Source organism: Phyllobates terribilis, unplaced genomic scaffold (genome assembly GCF_046119375.1).
Source record: "Phyllobates terribilis strain yellow unplaced genomic scaffold, ASM4611937v1 Scaffold_2__4_contigs__length_985480577, whole genome shotgun sequence".
Lineage (NCBI taxonomy): Eukaryota > Metazoa > Chordata > Amphibia > Anura > Dendrobatidae > Phyllobates > Phyllobates terribilis.
The window spans coordinates 967,233,198-967,248,881 of NW_027362762.1; the positions used below are offsets into that span (position 1 = coordinate 967,233,198).

Below are 15,684 nucleotides of genomic sequence, written 5' to 3' on the forward strand. Positions count from 1 at the left end.
GACATTAATATGGAGGAAAGTATGTGCCCCCCACATCCACCTCCGAGGGCTTCTCTGTCCTCATCTACATCCATAGACATTAATATGGAGAAAAGTATGTGCCCCCCACATCCACCTCCAGGGGCTTCTCTATCCTCATCTACATCCATAGACATTAATATGGAGGAAAGTATGTGCCCCCCACATCCACCTCCATGGACTTCTCTGTCCTCATCTACATCCATAGACATTAATATAGAGAAAAGTATGTGCCCCCCCCATCCACCTCCGGGGGCTTCTCTGTCCTCCATCTACATCCATAGACATTAATATGGAGAAAGTATGTGCCCCCCACATCCACCTCCAGGGGCTTCTCTGTCCTCCATCTACATCCATAGACTTAATATGGAGAAAGTATGTGCCCCCCACATCCACCTCCAGGGGCTTCTCTGTCCTCATCTACATCGATAGACATTAATATGGAGAAAGTATATGCCCCCCACATCCACCTCCGGGGGCTTCTCTGTCCTCCATCTACATCCATAGACATTAATATGGAGAAAGTATGTGCCCCCCACATCCACCTCCGGGGGCTTCTCTGTCCTCATCTACATCGATAGACATTAATATGGAGAAAGTATATGCCCCCCACATCCACCTCCGGGGGCTTCTCTGTCCTCCATCTACATCCATAGACATTAATATGGAGAAAGTATGTGCCCCCCACATCCACCTCCAGGGGCTTCTCTGTCTCCATCTACATCCATAGACATTAATATGGAGAAAGTATGTGCCCCCCACATCCACCTCCAGGGGCTTCTCTGTCCTCATCTACATCCATAGACATTAATATGGAGAAAGTATGTGCCCCCCACATCCACCTCCGGGGGCTTCTCTGTCCTCCATCTACATCCATAGACATTAATATGGAGAAAGTATGTGCCCCCCACATCCACCTCCGGGGGCTTCTCTGTCCTCATCTACATCCATAGACATTAATATGGAGAAAGTATATGCCCCCCACATCCACCTCCGGGGGCTTCTCTGTCCTCATCTACATCCATAGACATTAATATGGAGAAAGTATGTGCCCCCCACATCCACCTCCGGGGGCTTCTCTGTCCTCATCTACATCCATAGACATTAATATGGAGAAAGTATGTGCCCCCCACATCCACCTCCGGGGGCTTCTCTGTCCTCATCTACATCCATAGACATTAATATGGAGAAAGTATGTGCCCCCCACATCCACCTCCGGGGGCTTCTCTGTCCTCATCTACATCCATAGACATTAATTTGGAGGAAAGTATGTGCCCCCCACATCCACCTCCGGGGGCTTCTCTGTCCTCATCTACATCCATAGACATTAATATGGAGGAAAGTATGTGCCCCCCACATCCACCTCCGAGGGCTTCTCTGTCCTCATCTACATCCATAGACATTAATATGGAGAAAAGTATGTGCCCCCCACATCCACCTCCGGGGGCTTCTCTGTCCTCACCTACATCCATAGACATTAATATGGGGAAAAGTATGTGCCCCCCACATCCACCTCCGGGGGCTTCTCTGTGCTCATCTACATCCATAGACATTAATATGGGGAAAAGTATGTGCCCCCCACATCCACCTCCGGGGGCTTCTCTATCCTCATCTACATCCATAGACATTAATATGGAGGAAAGTATGTGCCCCCCACATCCACCTCCGGGGGCTTCTCTGTCATCATCTACATCCATAGACATTAATATGGAGGAAAGTATGTGCCCCCCACATCCACCTCCAGGGGCTTCTCTGTCCTCATCTATATCCATAGACATTAATATGAAGGAAAGTATGTGCCCCCCACATCCACCTCCGGGGGCTTCACTGTCCTCATCTACATCCATAGACATTAATATGGAGGAAAGTATGTGCCCCCCACATCCACCTCCGGGGGCTTCACTGTCCTCATCTACATCCATAGACATTATTATGGAGGAAAGTATGTGCCCCCCACATCCACCTCCAGGGGCTTCTCTGTCCTCATCTACATCTATAGACATTAATATGGAGGAAAGTATGTGCCCCCCACATCCACCTCCAGGGGCTTCTCTGTCCTCATCTATATCCATAAACATTAATATGGAGAAAGTATATGCCCCCCACATCCACCTCCAGGGGCTTCTCTGTCCTCCATCTACATCCATAGACATTAATATGGAGAAAGTATGTGCCCCCCACATCCACCTCCGGGGGCTTCTCTGTCCTCCATCTACATCGACAGACATTAATATGGAGGAAAGTATGTGCCCCCCACATCCACCTCCGGGGGTTTCTCTGTCCTCCATCTACATCGACAGACATTAATATGGAGGAAAGTATGTGCCCCCCACATCCACCTCCGGGGGCTTCTCTGTCCTCCATCTACATCGACAGACATTAATATGGAGGAAAGTATGTGCCCCCCACATCCACCTCCGGGGGCTTCTCTGTCCTCATCTATATCCATAAACATTAATATGGAGAAAGTATGTGTCCCCCACATCCACCTCCATGGGCTTCACTGTCCTCATCTACATCCATAGACATTAATATGGAGAAAAGTATGTGCCCCCCACATCCATCTCCAGGGGCTTCTCTGTCCTCATCTACATCCAAAGACATTAATATGGAGGAAAGTATGTGCCCCCCACATCCACCTCCAGGGGCTTCTCTATCCTCATCTACATCCATAGACATTAATATGGAGAAAAGTATGTGCCCCCCACATCCACCTCCAGGGGCTTCTCTGTCCTCATCTACATCCATAGACATTAATATGGAGGAAAGTATGTGCCCCCCACATCCACCTCCGGGGGCTTCTCTGTCCTCATCTACATCCATAGACATTAATATGGAGGAAAGTATGTGCCCCCCACATCCACCTCCGGGGGCTTCTCTGTCCTCATCTACATCCATAGACATTAATATGGAGGAAAGTATGTGCCCCCCACATCCACCTCCGGGGGCTTCTCTGTCCTCATCTACATCCATAGACATTAATATGGAGGAAAGTATGTGCCCCCCACATCCACCTCCGGGGGCTTCTCTGTCCTCATCTACATCCATAGACATTAATATGGAGGAAAGTATGTGCCCCCCACATCCACCTCCGGGGGCTTCTCTGTCCTCATTTACATCCATAGACATTAATATGGAGGAAAGTATGTGCCCCCCCACATCCACCTCCAGGGGCTTCTCTATCCTCATCTACATCCATAGACATTAATATGGAGAAAAGTATGTGCCCCCCACATCCACCTCCAGGGGCTTCTCTGTCCTCATCTACATCCATAGACATTAATATGGAGGAAAGTATGTGCCCCCCACATCCACCTCCGGGGGCTTCTCTGTCCTCATCTACATCCATAGACATTAATATCGAGGAAAGTATGTGCCCCCCACATCCACCTCCGGGGGCTTCTCTGTCCTCATCTACATCCATAGACATTAATATGGAGGAAAGTATGTGCCCCCCACATCCACCTCCGGGGGCTTCTCTGTCCTCATCTACATCCATAGACATTAATATGGAGGAAAGTATGTGCCCCCCACATCCACCTCCGGGGGCTTCTCTGTCCTCATCTACATCCATAGACATTAATATGGAGGAAAGTATGTGCCCCCCACATCCACCTCCGGGGGCTTCTCTGTCCTCATCTACATCCATAGACATTAATATGGAGGAAAGTATGTGCCCCCCACATCCACCTCCGAGGGCTTCTCTGTCCTCATCTACATCCATAGACATTAATATGGAGAAAAGTATGTGCCCCCCACATCCACCTCCAGGGGCTTCTCTATCCTCATCTACATCCATAGACATTAATATGGAGGAAAGTATGTGCCCCCCACATCCACCTCCATGGACTTCTCTGTCCTCATCTACATCCATAGACATTAATATAGAGAAAAGTATGTGCCCCCCCCCATCCACCTCCGGGGGCTTCTCTGTCCTCCATCTACATCCATAGACATTAATATGGAGAAAGTATGTGCCCCCCACATCCACCTCCAGGGGCTTCTCTGTCCTCCATCTACATCCATAGACTTAATATGGAGAAAGTATGTGCCCCCCACATCCACCTCCAGGGGCTTCTCTGTCCTCATCTACATCGATAGACATTAATATGGAGAAAGTATATGCCCCCCACATCCACCTCCGGGGGCTTCTCTGTCCTCCATCTACATCCATAGACATTAATATGGAGAAAGTATGTGCCCCCCACATCCACCTCCGGGGGCTTCTCTGTCCTCATCTACATCGATAGACATTAATATGGAGAAAGTATATGCCCCCCACATCCACCTCCGGGGGCTTCTCTGTCCTCCATCTACATCCATAGACATTAATATGGAGAAAGTATGTGCCCCCCACATCCACCTCCAGGGGCTTCTCTGTCTCCATCTACATCCATAGACATTAATATGGAGAAAGTATGTGCCCCCCACATCCACCTCCAGGGGCTTCTCTGTCCTCATCTACATCCATAGACATTAATATGGAGAAAGTATGTGCCCCCCACATCCACCTCCGGGGGCTTCTCTGTCCTCCATCTACATCCATAGACATTAATATGGAGAAAGTATGTGCCCCCCACATCCACCTCCGGGGGCTTCTCTGTCCTCATCTACATCCATAGACATTAATATGGAGAAAGTATATGCCCCCCACATCCACCTCCGGGGGCTTCTCTGTCCTCATCTACATCCATAGACATTAATATGGAGAAAGTATGTGCCCCCCACATCCACCTCCGGGGGCTTCTCTGTCCTCATCTACATCCATAGACATTAATATGGAGAAAGTATGTGCCCCCCACATCCACCTCCGGGGGCTTCTCTGTCCTCATCTACATCCATAGACATTAATATGGAGAAAGTATGTGCCCCCCACATCCACCTCCGGGGGCTTCTCTGTCCTCATCTACATCCATAGACATTAATTTGGAGGAAAGTATGTGCCCCCCACATCCACCTCCGGGGGCTTCTCTGTCCTCATCTACATCCATAGACATTAATATGGAGGAAAGTATGTGCCCCCCACATCCACCTCCGAGGGCTTCTCTGTGCTCATCTACATCCATAGACATTAATATGGAGAAAAGTATGTGCCCCCCACATCCACCTCCGGGGGCTTCTCTGTCCTCACCTACATCCATAGACATTAATATGGGGAAAAGTATGTGCCCCCCACATCCACCTCCGGGGGCTTCTCTGTGCTCATCTACATCCATAGACATTAATATGGGGAAAAGTATGTGCCCCCCACATCCACCTCCGGGGGCTTCTCTATCCTCATCTACATCCATAGACATTAATATGGAGGAAAGTATGTGCCCCCCACATCCACCTCCGGGGGCTTCTCTGTCATCATCTACATCCATAGACATTAATATGGAGGAAAGTATGTGCCCCCCACATCCACCTCCAGGGGCTTCTCTGTCCTCATCTATATCCATAGACATTAATATGAAGGAAAGTATGTGCCCCCCACATCCACCTCCGGGGGCTTCACTGTCCTCATCTACATCCATAGACATTAATATGGAGGAAAGTATGTGCCCCCCACATCCACCTCCGGGGGCTTCACTGTCCTCATCTACATCCATAGACATTATTATGGAGGAAAGTATGTGCCCCCCACATCCACCTCCAGGGGCTTCTCTGTCCTCATCTACATCTATAGACATTAATATGGAGGAAAGTATGTGCCCCCCACATCCACCTCCAGGGGCTTCTCTGTCCTCATCTATATCCATAAACATTAATATGGAGAAAGTATATGCCCCCCACATCCACCTCCAGGGGCTTCTCTGTCCTCCATCTACATCCATAGACATTAATATGGAGAAAGTATGTGCCCCCCACATCCACCTCCGGGGGCTTCTCTGTCCTCCATCTACATCGACAGACATTAATATGGAGGAAAGTATGTGCCCCCCACATCCACCTCCGGGGGTTTCTCTGTCCTCCATCTACATCGACAGACATTAATATGGAGGAAAGTATGTGCCCCCCACATCCACCTCCGGGGGCTTCTCTGTCCTCCATCTACATCGACAGACATTAATATGGAGGAAAGTATGTGCCCCCCACATCCACCTTCGGGGGCTTCTCTGTCCTCATCTATATCCATAAACATTAATATGGAGAAAGTATGTGTCCCCCACATCCACCTCCATGGGCTTCACTGTCCTCATCTACATCCATAGACATTAATATGGAGAAAAGTATGTGCCCCCCACATCCATCTCCAGGGGCTTCTCTGTCCTCATCTACATCCAAAGACATTAATATGGAGGAAAGTATGTGCCCCCCACATCCACCTCCAGGGGCTTCTCTATCCTCATCTACATCCATAGACATTAATATGGAGAAAAGTATGTGCCCCCCACATCCACCTCCAGGGGCTTCTCTGTCCTCATCTACATCCATAGACATTAATATGGAGGAAAGTATGTGCCCCCCACATCCACCTCCGGGGGCTTCTCTGTCCTCATCTACATCCATAGACATTAATATGGAGGAAAGTATGTGCCCCCCACATCCACCTCCGGGGGCTTCTCTGTCCTCATTTACATCCATAGACATTAATATGGAGGAAAGTATGTGCCCCCCACATCCACCTCCAGGGGCTTCTCTATCCTCATCTACATCCATAGACATTAATATGGAGAAAAGTATGTGCCCCCCACATCCACCTCCAGGGGCTTCTCTGTCCTCATCTACATCCATAGACATTAATATGGAGGAAAGTATGTGCCCCCCACATCCACCTCCGGGGGCTTCTCTGTCCTCATCTACATCCATAGACATTAATATGGAGGAAAGTATGTGCCCCCCACATCCACCTCCGGGGGCTTCTCTGTCCTCATCTACATCCATAGACATTAATATGGAGGAAAGTATGTGCCCCCCACATCCACCTCCGGGGGCTTCTCTGTCCTCATCTACATCCATAGACATTAATATGGAGGAAAGTATGTGCCCCCCACATCCACCTCCGGGGGCTTCTCTGTCCTCATCTACATCCATAGACATTAATATGGAGGAAAGTATGTGCCCCCCACATCCACCTCCGAGGGCTTCTCTGTCCTCATCTACATCCATAGACATTAATATGGAGAAAAGTATGTGCCCCCCACATCCAACTCCAGGGGCTTCTCTATCCTCATCTACATCCATAGACATTAATATGGAGGAAAGTATGTGCCCCCCACATCCACCTCCATGTACTTCTCTGTCCTCATCTACATCCATAGACATTAATATAGAGAAAAGTATGTTCCCCCCCCCCATCCACCTCCGGGGGCTTCTCTGTCCTCCATCTACATCCATAGACATTAATATGGAGAAAGTATGTGCCCCCCACATCCACCTCCAGGGGCTTCTCTGTCCTCCATCTACATCCATAGACATTAATATGGAGAAAGTATGTGCCCCCCACATCCACCTCCAGGGGCTTCTCTGTCCTCATCTACATCGATAGACATTAATATGGAGAAAGTATATGCCCCCCACATCCACCTCCGGGGGCTTCTCTGTCCTCCATCTACATCCATAGACATTAATATGGAGAAAGTATGTGCCCACCACATCCACCTCCGGGGGCTTCTCTGTCCTCATCTACATCGATAGACATTAATATGGAGAAAGTATATGCCCCCCACATCCACCTCCGGGGGCTTCTCTGTCCTCCATCTACATCCATAGACATTAATATGGAGAAAGTATGTGCCCCCCACATCCACCTCCAGGGGCTTCTCTGTCCTCCATCTACATCCATAGACATTAATATGGAGAAAGTATGTGCCCCCCACATCCACCTCCGGGGGCTTCTCTGTCCTCCATCTACATCCATAGACATTAATATGGAGAAAGTATGTGCCCCCCACATCCACCTCCGGGGGCTTCTCTGTCCTCATCTACATCCATAGACATTAATATGGAGGAAAGTATGTGCCCCCCACATCCACCTCCGGGGGCTTCTCTGTCCTCATCTACATCCATAGACATTAATATGGAGGAAAGTATGTGCCCCCCACATCCACCTCCGGGGGCTTCTCTGTCCTCATCTACATCCATAGACATTAATATGGAGGAAAGTATGTGCCCCCCACATCCACCTCCGAGGGCTTCTCTGTCCTCATCTACATCCATAGACATTAATATGGAGAAAAGTATGTGCCCCCCACATCCAACTCCAGGGGCTTCTCTATCCTCATCTACATCCATAGACATTAATATGGAGGAAAGTATGTGCCCCCCACATCCACCTCCATGGACTTCTCTGTCCTCATCTACATCCATAGACATTAATATAGAGAAAAGTATGTTCCCCCCCCCCATCCACCTCCGGGGGCTTCTCTGTCCTCCATCTACATCCATAGACATTAATATGGAGAAAGTATGTGCCCCCCACATCCACCTCCAGGGGCTTCTCTGTCCTCCATCTACATCCATAGACATTAATATGGAGAAAGTATGTGCCCCCCACATCCACCTCCAGGGGCTTCTCTGTCCTCATCTACATCGATAGACATTAATATGGAGAAAGTATATGCCCCCCACATCCACCTCCGGGGGCTTCTCTGTCCTCCATCTACATCCATAGACATTAATATGGAGAAAGTATGTGCCCCCCACATCCACCTCCGGGGGCTTCTCTGTCCTCATCTACATCGATAGACATTAATATGGAGAAAGTATATGCCCCCCACATCCACCTCCGGGGGCTTCTCTGTCCTCCATCTACATCCATAGACATTAATATGGAGAAAGTATGTGCCCCCCACATCCACCTCCAGGGGCTTCTCTGTCCTCCATCTACATCCATAGACATTAATATGGAGAAAGTATGTGCCCCCCACATCCACCTCCAGGGGCTTCTCTGTCCTCATCTACATCGATAGACATTAATATGGAGAAAGTATATGCCCCCCACATCCACCTCCGGGGGCTTCTCTGTCCTCCATCTACATCCATAGACATTAATATGGAGAAAGTATGTGCCCCCCACATCCACCTCCGGGGGCTTCTCTGTCCTCATCTACATCCATAGACATTAATATGGAGAAAGTATATGCCCCCCACATCCACCTCCGGGGGCTTCTCTGTCCTCATCTACATCCATAGACATTAATATGGAGAAAGTATGTGCCCCCCACATCCACCTCCGGGGGCTTCTCTGTCCTCATCTACATCCATAGACATTAATATGGAGAAAGTATGTGCCCCCCACATCCACCTCCGGGGGCTTCTCTGTCCTCATCTACATCCATAGACATTAATATGGAGAAAGTATGTGCCCCCCACATCCACCTCCGGGGGCTTCTCTGTCCTCATCTACATCCATAGACATTAATTTAGAGGAAAGTATGTGCCCCCCACATCCACCTCCGGGGGCTTCTCTGTCCTCATCTACATCCATAGACATTAATATGGAGGAAAGTATGTGCCCCCCACATCCACCTCCGAGGGCTTCTCTGTCCTCATCTACATCCATAGACATTAATATGGAGAAAAGTATGTGCCCCCCACATCCTTCTCCAGGGGCTTCTCTGTCCTCATCTACATCCATAGACATTAATATGGAGGAAAGTATGTGCCCCCCACATCCACCTCCAGGGGCTTCTCTGTCCTCATCTACATCTATAGACATTAATATGGAGGAAAGTATGTGCCCCCCACATCCACCTCCAGGGGCTTCTCTGTCCTCATCTACATCCATAGACATTAATATGGAGAAAGTAAGTGCCCCCCACATCCACCTCCAGGGGCTTCTCTGTCCTGCATCTACATCCATAGACATTAATATGAAGAAAAGTATGTGCCCCCCACATCCACCTCCGGGGACTTCACTGTCCTGCATCTACATCCATAGACATTAATATGAAGAAAAGTATGTGCCCCCCACATCCACCTCCGGGGGCTTCTCTGTCCTCACCTACATCCATAGACATTAATATGGGGAAAAGTATGTGCCCCCCACATCCACCTCCGGGGGCTTCTCTGTGCTCATCTACATCCATAGACATTAATATGGGGAAAAGTATGTGCCCCCCACATCCACCTCCGGGGGCTTCTCTATCCTCATCTACATCCATAGACATTAATATGGAGGAAAGTATGTGCCCCCCACATCCACCTCCGGGGGCTTCTCTGTCATCATCTACATCCCTAGACATTAATATGGAGGAAAGTATGTGCCCCCCACATCCACCTCCAGGGGCTTCTCTGTCCTCATCTATATCCATAGACATTAATATGAAGGAAAGTATGTGCCCCCCACATCCACCTCCGGGGGCTTCACTGTCCTCATCTACATCCATAGACATTAATATGGAGGAAAGTATGTGCCCCCCACATCCACCTCCGGGGGCTTCACTGTCCTCATCTACATCCATAGACATTATTATGGAGGAAAGTATGTGCCCCCCACATCCACCTCCAGGGGCTTCTCTGTCCTCATCTACATCTATAGACATTAATATGGAGGAAAGTATGTGCCCCCCACATCCACCTCCAGGGGCTTCTCTGTCCTCATCTACATCCATAGACATTAATATGAAGGAAAGTATGTGCCCCCAACATCCACCTCCAGGGGCTTCACTGTCCTGATCTACATCCATAGACATTAATATGGAGAAAAGTATGTGCCCCCCACATCCACCTCCGGGGGCTTCTCTGTCATCATCTACATCCATAGACATTAATATGGAGGAAAGTATGTGCCCCCCACATCCACCTCCAGGGGCTTCACTGTCCTGATCTACATCCATAGACATTAATATGGAGAAAAGTATGTGCCCCCAACATCCACCTCCGGGGGCTTATCTGTCCTCATCTACATCCATAGACATTAATATGGAGAAAGTATGTGCCCCCCACATCCACCTCCGGGGGCTTCTCTATCCTCATCTACATCCATAGACATTAATATGGAGGAAAGTATGTGCCCCCCACATCCACCTCCAGGGGCTTCTCTGTCCTCACCTACATCCATAGACATTAATATGGAGAAAAGTATGTGCCCCCCACATCCACCTACGGGGGCTTCTCTGTCCTCATCTACATCCATAGACATTAATATGGAGAAAAGTATGTGCCCCCCACATCCACCTCCAGGGGCTTCTCTGTCCTCATCTACATCCATAGACATTAATATGGAGAAAAGTATGTGCCCCCCACATCCACCTCCGGGGGCTTCTCTGTCCTCATCTACATCCATAGACATTAATATGGAAAAAGTATGTGCCCCCCACATCCACCTCCAGGGGCTTCTCTGTCCTCACCTACATCCATAGACATTAATATGGAGGAAAGTATGTGCCCCCCACATCCACCTCCAGGGGCTTCTCTGTCCTCATCTATATCCATAAACATTAATATGGAGAAAAGTATGTGCCCCCCACATCCACCTCCGGGGGCTTCTCTGTCCTCATCTACATCCATAGACATTAATATGGAGAAAAGTAAGTGCCCCCCACATCCACCTCCAGGGGCTTTTCTGTCCTCACCTACATCCATAGACATTAATATGGAGAAAAGTATGTGCCCCCCACATTCACCTCCAGGGGCTTCTCTGTCCTCATCTACATCGACAGACATTAATATGGAGAAAGTATGTGCCCCCCACATCCACCTCCAGGGGCTTCTCTGTCCTCACCTACATCCATAGAGATTAATATGGAGAAAAGTTTGTGCCCCCCACATCCACCTCCAGGGGCTTCTCTGTCCTCATCTACATCGACAGACATTAATATGGAGAAAGTATGTGCCCCCCGCATCCACCTCCAGGGGCTTCTCTGTCCTCACCTACATCCATAGAGATTAATATGGAGAAAAGTTTGTGCCCCCCACATCCACCTCCAGGGGCTTCTCTGTCCTCATCTACATCGACAGACATTAATATGGAGAAAGTATGTGTCCCCCACATCCACCTCCAGGGGCTTCTCTGTCCTCATCTACATCGACAGACATTAATATGGAGAAAAGTATGTGCCCCCCACATCCACCTCCGGGGGCTTCTCTGTCCTCATCTACATCGACAGACATTAATATGGAGAAAGTATGTGCCCCCCACATCCACCTCCGGGGGCTTCTCTGTCCTCATCTACATCCATAGACATTAATATGGAGGAAAGTATGTGCCCCCCACATCCACCTCCGGGGGCTTCTCTGTCCTCATCTACATCCATAGACATTAATATGGAGGAAAGTATGTGCCCCCCACATCCACCTCCGGGGGCTTCTCTATCCTCATCTACATCCATAGACATTAATATGGAGGAAAGTATGTGCCCCCCACATCCACCTCCAGGGGCTTCTCTGTCCTCATCTACATCCATAGACATTAATATGGAGGAAAGTATGTGCCCCCCACATCCACCTCCGGGGGCTTCTCTATCCTCATCTACATCCATAGACATTAATATGGAGGAAAGTATGTGCCCCCCACATCCACCTCCAGGGGCTTCTCTGTCCTCACCTACATCCATAGACATTAATATGGAGAAAAGTATGTGCCCCCCACATCCACCTCCAGGGGCTTCTCTGTCCTCACCTACATCCATAGACATTAATATGGAGAAAAGTATGTGCCCCCCACATCCACCTCCAGGGGCTTCTCTGTCCTCACCTACATCTATAGACATTAATATGGAGAAAAGTATGTGCCCCCCACATCCACCTCCAGGGGCTTCTCTGTCCTCATCTATATCCATAAACATTAATATGGAGAAAAGTATGTGCCCCCCACATCCACCTCCGGGGGCTTCTCTGTCCTCATCTACATCCATAGACATTAATATGGAGAAAAGTAAGTGCCCCCCACATCCACCTCCGGGGGCTTCTCTGTCCTCATCTACATCCATAGACATTAATATGGAGAAAAGTAAGTGCCCCCCACATCCACCTCCGGGGGCTTTTCTGTCCTCACCTACATCCATAGACATTAATATGGAGAAAAGTATGTGCCCCCCACATCCACCTCCAGGGGCTTCTCTGTCCTCATCTACATCGACAGACATTAATATGGAGAAAGTATATGCCCCCCACATCCACCTCCGGGGGCTTTTCTGTCCTCACCTACATCCATAGACATTAATATGGAGAAAAGTATGTGCCCCCCACATCCACCTCCGGGGGCTTCTCTGTCCTCATCTACATCCATAGACATTAATATGGAGAAAAGTAAGTGCCCCCCACATCCACCTCCGGGGGCTTTTCTGTCCTCACCTACATCCATAGACATTAATATGGAGAAAAGTATGTGCCCCCCACATTCACCTCCAGGGGCTTCTCTGTCCTCATCTACATCGACAGACATTAATATGGAGAAAGTATGTGCCCCCCGCATCCACCTCCAGGGGCTTCTCTGTCCTCACCTACATCCATAGAGATTAATATGGAGAAAAGTATGTGCCCCCCACATCCACCTCCAGGGGCTTCTCTGTCCTCATCTACATCGACAGACATTAATATGGAGAAAGTATGTGCCCCCCACATCCACCTCCAGGGGCTTCTCTGTCCTCATCTACATCCATAGACATTAATATGGAGGAAAGTATGTGCCCCCCACATCCACCTCCAGGGGCTTCTCTGTCCTCATCTACATCCATAGACATTAATATGGAGAAAAGTATGTGCCCCCCACATCCACCTCCGGGGGCTTCTCTGTCCTCACCTACATCCATAGAGATTAATATGGAGAAAAGTATGTGCCCCCCGCATCCACCTCCGTGGGCTTCTCTGTCCTCATCTACATCCATAGACATTAATATGGAGAAAAGTATGTGCCCCCCACATCTACCTCCAGGGGCTTCTCTGTCCTCACCTACATCCATAGAGATTAATATAGAGAAAAGTATGTGCCCCCCACATCCACCTCCGGGGGCTTCTCTGTCGTCATCTACATCCATAGACATTAATATGGAGAAAAGTATGTGCCCCCCACATCCACCTCCGGGGGCTTCTCTGTCCTCATCTACATCCATAGACATTAATATGGAGAAAAGTATGTGCCCCCCACATCCACCTCCGGGGGCTTCTCTGTCCTCACCTACATCCATAGAGATTAATATGGAGAAAAGTATGTGCCCCCCACATCCACCTCTGGGGGCTTCTCTGTCCTCATCTACATCCATAGACATTAATACAGAGAAAAGTATGTGCCCCCCACATCCACCTCCGGGGGCTTCTCTGTCCTCATCTACATCCATAGAGATTAATATGGAGAAAAGTATGTGCCCCCCACATCCACCTCCGGGGGCTTCTCTGTCCTCATCTACATCCATAGACATTAATATGGAGAAAAGTATGTGCCCCCCACATCCACCTCCGGGGGCTTCTCTGTCCTCATCTACATCCATAGACATTAATATGGAGAAAAGTATGTGCCCCCCACATCCACCTCCGGGGGCTTCTCTGTCCTCATCTACATCCATAGACATTAATATGGAGAAAGTATGTGCCCCCCACATCCACCTCCGGGGGCTTCTCTGTCCTCCATCTACATCCATAGACATTAATATGGAGAAAGTATGTGCCCCCCACATCCACCTCCAGGGGCTTCTCTGTCCTCATCTTCATCCATAGACATTAATATGGAGAAAGTATGTGCCCCCCACATCCACCTCCGGGGGCTTCTCTGTCCTCATCTTCATCCATAGACATTAATATGGAGAAAGTATGTGCCCCCCACATCCACCTCCGGGGGCTTCTCTGTCCTCATCTTCATCCATAGACATTAATATGGAGAAAGTATGTGCCCCCCACATCCACCTCCGGGGGCTTCTCTGTCCTCATCTTCATCCATAGACATTAATATGGAGAAAGTATGTGCCCCCCACATCCACCTCCGGGGGCTTCTCTGTCCTCATCTTCATCCATAGACATTAATATGGAGAAAGTATGTGCCCCCCACATCCACCTCCGGGGGCTTCTCTGTCCTCATCTTCATCCATAGACATTAATATGGAGAAAGTATGTGCCCCCCACATCCACCTCTCCATCAGACGCAGATAGAGACGTGTGATCCGTCACTGCACAGAACACGTCTCCTCCAGAGCCCAGAGGTGGCAGCTTTACCCCACTCCATCCGACGCTCGGCATTGTGCTTGGTGATGTACGGCTGCTCGGCCATGAAGCTCCCGGCGGGGGCGCAGTGTTTATACCAGAGGAGGTCTGGACTCTGCAGTTATTGTGTCAGCAGAGCGGTGGTGACGTTTCTGCCCTCTGCTGCTAAGCACTCGGCCCCCCGCTCTGTAACATTACGGGGTCTCCACTTCGTTGCTGAGTTGTTGTGGTTCCTTCCTCTTCTCAGTAATATCACAGGTGATTGAGAAGATCCAGGAGGGAGAAATGTCATGGACAGACTTGTTCCCCCGGTGGTCCCTATTACAGGACCGCGCTGGTATCAGGGAGCTCTGCACCACCGGCCATTCTGTCACATGGTAGTAAAGGCAGACGGCATGGCGGGGGGCCGGAGGTTATACACCGGGGGGCCGGAGGTTATACACTGGGGTGCGTGGGTCTGGATGTTATCTATATCGGGGGGCGATGGGGCTGAACGATTAAACACTTATAATGTCAGTGAATACTGATGTGGATGATCGATGAGGAGACGCGGAGGCATCAGGACGTCTCAGTAGTGCAGCCTCAGGCTGAGAGCCGAGGACACAG

The 15,684-nt window shown here is 49.5% G+C and overlaps 1 protein-coding gene across 1 annotated transcript in view; it reads left to right on the forward strand.

Annotated features, from left to right (window-relative positions):
* Positions 1-15,684, forward strand: part of LOC141248466 (cilia- and flagella-associated protein 44-like) — a 205,439-nt gene that overhangs the window by 177,690 nt on the left and 12,065 nt on the right. The gene's annotated exons all lie outside the window — the stretch shown is intronic.